General features: G+C 36.3%; 1 protein-coding gene across 1 annotated transcript in view; it reads right to left on the bottom strand.

Annotated features, from left to right (window-relative positions):
* Positions 1 to 3,303: 3,303 nt before the first annotated feature.
* IRS4 (insulin receptor substrate 4) overlaps positions 3,304 to 4,585 on the bottom strand; it is a 16,287-nt gene continuing 15,005 nt past the window's right edge. Inside the window, exon 3 of the mRNA XM_005865240.2 lies at positions 3,304 to 3,663. The gene's annotated coding sequence lies outside the window, so the exon portion shown is untranslated. The remainder of the gene's footprint in view (positions 3,664 to 4,585) is intronic.

Below are 4,585 nucleotides of genomic sequence, written 5' to 3'. Positions count from 1 at the left end.
TGGAGAGGGTGCAGGCTGGGCTGAGGGACCCCCCCCCCCCAGTGCACGAATTTCATGCACTGGGCCTCTAGTATATATCTATCTATATCTATATATCTATATATCTATATATCTGTATCTATATGGGCTCTGGGCCACTGGGGTGTGGCAGTGAGAAGGGTCTTACCGCCACACATCAGATATAGATAGATATAGATATAGATAGATATAGATATAGATAGATATAGATAGATATACACATATACATAAATATATAAATTCTAAATTATCTCTGTGGTTGTGGAGTTTTTCATGTTAAAACAGTTTAATTACACCTTCCCATTGTGATATTATTTTACACACAACTTCTTGTGTGCATCAAATAAGGTCCAACTACACAATAAACTCAATTATCTGCAAATAAGTACTCCATGTAGCTTGTGGATTATGCACATGATATAGTTACTGCCTCCCTACCCTGTGGCCCTTCTCACTCCACAGATCCCTTCCCATCACCCACTGACCATAGAGCAAGCACTGATCACAAAGTTATATTTGCTTTCATTGCCTTTCTGCGTGGCAAAAGTGATAAAAAAAGAATCATGGAAGCAATTATTTTTCTAGCATTTCCTTTAAACCTTAGTTGTTGTTTTTTATAAGGCTGACAATATAATTTGCTAATATATTCTTGATATCCAATTCATCCATCCTTATGTATTCTATTAATGCCAAAATGTTTTGTCTGTTCATTGGTATATTTTCCATGTACTCATATTTGCCTTCTCTTTGGTTAAAAATAAGTAAATTAAAAAGGAGTTATGTAAAGAGCAATAGTAATTGACAAGGAAAGGAGACAAAAGAAAATTGTAAATGATTGCCTTAACCTCATAGAGTAATCACTTCAAAACAGGATTCATGCATTATCATGAATGACAAAAAAAAATCAGGTAAGTTCTACTGGTATCACCTCCACATTTGGAGTATCAAGAGTTGATGTTAACTCTATTTAAAAGCCTCATTTCTAGACATAATGTCTTTAACCCAAACCCTAAATTATTCAAAGTGCTTTATTCTGAAAAAAATCAGTCAATTCCACCAAAGAGCAGAAACCTATATTTATAATGAAGTGGAGACAACACTACTAAGAAAAAATAATGAGTCTACACACAAATAACTTCCATGAACACATTTATTTTGAGTAGCTCTATGGAAAGGCAAGTCTGATATATATAAACACTATACAGAGTTGCAATGCTGTCTCCCAAAACTGCAAACAGGATGTTTACAAAGAAAATATAAGAGTATTTACAAAGGAAGACAAAGCCAGAGCAACTCAAAGCAGGTCTGTAAAGCAGAAATAGCAAATGAAATTATTGGAACTGTAAAGTTTTAGGTTTTACTGACCAAGTGACTATGTCTGATACTAAATTAAATGTAGAGGTCGCACAAAAAATCGTTCCATCATTGATATTTCCTAACAGCAGCATAAACTTGTAGCTGGAAGGTAAGTGATATGTTGGTACAGGTATTCTGAAAAGATTCTTCCAGCACAATACTGAATAAATTAGCTGTGTCTGTAAACTAAGAAGTAGTGTCCAAAAGATTGCATATTTGTTATGCTGTACCTGTGACTATTTGTACCTGTTTCTATTTGTATGTTCTGTTGTGTATGAGGTTTTCCATTCATTTATTCAGCAAGTGTTACATTTGTGCAGCACCCTATCTGCTGGCAGCCCCTGGGCCTAATATGCAAATAAAGATATATAGCATTTTCTCCAAATAACCTTTCTTTCCACAATTCTGAATGCTTAGGACTTAACTTACTTGAAAATAAAATGGTGGCAGAAGGCTTGAAAAACAGCTGCCCAAAAGACTGCATTATTATCATAATGAACAAAAGCCACACTGCATTATTTGAATAGGTTGGAAAAAGAGAAGAGTCAAAAGGAGTTGAGGAAATTGATGCCTTAGCAGTGACCAGTAACTGGAGTAGTGATTGGTACAGCAGCCATATTTTCTCCTCAGTGCCATTCACAAGGGAAATAAAAGAGTCCCTCCCCCTCCATCCCTTTGGTTGGTAAGCAAGGAAAGATAATAGAAGAACATATTAAAAGACATCAAAACCAAGTGGCAAAAATCTTTAAGAAAACGTTACACTACTTCAAAGTTGCACATTAAATGCAAAGCAATTGCTTTAATAGTTACAAACAACAGGTGCATCTATAGTCACATGTACACAGGTACACAAGGGTGTGTATACACACAAATTTGTGTGCGCATGCGCGCGTGAACACACACACACACACACACACGCACACACACACACACACAACTAGCACTCCTACACTTCTAGAGAAACTCATACCCACCTGTGGAATGATGAGGTTTGCCAGTGATGGTACGTCATGAATTGCATGCCACCACCTAACAAAGCTCTAAGAAAGCTTCAAGACCTTTGTACCTATCCTCTGTGATCACCACCTGTTAGTGTCCTGTTCTCAAAGGTCCAGGTTCCTAAAATCTTAATTCAGTTTCCATCAGAGGCAAGCAAAAACGGAAAGAGGTAGCTTGCCCTGATTGTTTTAATTTGATACATCTTACATAGGCTAATTGTCCAAAGGGAAACAAGGCCTTGTAAGAGGTTCTTTTTGCTTAAGTTTAAGTCAGAATATTGTTTGATACACCTGTACTAATTTCATAAATATGGGAAACTGATCTGTTTATAGGAGCCCTGGGCATAGGAGGGAGTGTGTGTGTCAAGGAGAGTCATAAAGAGGGGGAGAATGGAGGGTGAAAAGTGGGGAGGCCCAGAGAGGTAGAGAGGGGCTTTGTCAGTTTTTGAAGAACTTTGCTTTAGGGGGAAAGTACATGTTTCAAAATAAAAAAAAATATATACATGGTTTTGGAAATGCTCAATTAATTTGCAAGTAGAACATCACAGTAGTATTGTAAGTGAGCAAGAGATCATCTGTTCCTCAGTCCTGCCTTTACAATGTTGGAAATCCTAAACCAGGATATTAGTTTAGTTGATATTAAATGTGGATAGAATGTTGCACTTTTGCTAATGGGCAAAATCTGAGATAATCTGCCCTTCGGTACTGCCTTTAAAATATTGGAAATATTCCATCAAGATAACACTTTAGTTGACATTTAATTATTTAAACAAGAAATGTTTTTTCCCTATGTACTATGCAGAAAAAAAATCCAGATCATACCTACCTTCTAATGAACATAACTTTTCTTTATCTGCTCTTGTTTCAAAAATGTTCAATTTCAAAACTAAATCTAAGTATTGTACATCAGTAAAATTGAAATTGGCCACATTTACACACATGTAAATTACATTTTTGTAGAGAGGGAAAAGAGTTATAAGATGCTCACTTTTACAGTATTCACTTCCTTTCAAAGAGACAGATTGGGGAAAGAAACCAGAAAACAAAACAAAATACAGTGTAAATATCTTAATTCAAAATTCACTGGATCCATACAGCAGCAGTATGAATGATCTGTGTTATGACCATTCAACTGCCAGCATCCACTTGTAGGTGTTTAGAAATTCTGGTTACTTTCTATTCAGAAGCCTCTGAATTTTCTTTCTTTTAGGCAGATCTGGAGTAGGCAAAGATGAAACTCCATAAACATCACTTTTCTTCTAAAATATGTCTTTGTGGCGATGTTATCACTCTAGGAAAAAAGATGACAAAACAAAAGGTAGTTGCAGAATTAAAATATGAAGTGTTCTCACCCCACCCTGTTTCAAAACAAAACAAAATAAAAATTGAACTAGTAGTTTTTTAAAATACATTTTTATTGATTTTCAGAGAGGAAGGGAGAGGGAGAGAAAGAAACATCAACGCAACCCAGGCATGTGCTCTTGACCAGAATCAAACCTAGGGCCCTTCAGTCCATAGGCTGATGCTCTATCCACTAAGCCAAACCGGCTAGGGCTGACCTAGTAGTTTTTGAGAGCCATACTTAAGAGACTGCCTTGGCATGGACTTGCCTTACTCTGCTGACTGCCTGTGACAAATACCAACACAAGCTCAACAAAGACCCAAGGGCAATTATTACTTTTGTCCCCAGGCTGCCACTCTGATATTTCTGGTACGTAGCAGCTTTGTACATGCATGCATGCACTGTTCTATTTCTTTTCTGCTGGGCTATCAAGTGAGCTAGGCATTAGGCAAAGATTTTTTTTCTTATATTTTTTTTCCATAAACAAGGATTAAGTTTATGTGAGTCGCAAAAAAACAAAAGCTTTCATTTTATTTCGAATACAAAGGGCTGAAATAAAGGAGTCATTGTTAACATAAAATAATAGAACATTAATAAAAATATTAGTATTTTTTCTTGAACATTAACTTACCAGATACTGAATAACTGCACAAATTAATAAGCGTAATGCAAATAAACCTATTTTTCTTGTTCTCTGATAGGGAAATACTTCCTGTTGCGCACACAAACAGGTCAGTACAAGACTAATGACGTGGCAAGCCGCTGCTAAAATATTCGCTGCTAGTATTAGTGGAGAGAAATGGTGCGCCTACGCATAAGGTGCATAAGGGAAATGAATGCAACACGATTATAGTAATCAGTCATTAGCGAA

Source organism: Myotis brandtii, unplaced genomic scaffold (assembly GCF_000412655.1).
Source record: "Myotis brandtii unplaced genomic scaffold, ASM41265v1 scaffold199, whole genome shotgun sequence".
NCBI lineage: Eukaryota > Metazoa > Chordata > Mammalia > Chiroptera > Vespertilionidae > Myotis > Myotis brandtii.
This window is presented reverse-complemented; position numbering and strand designations above follow the sequence as displayed.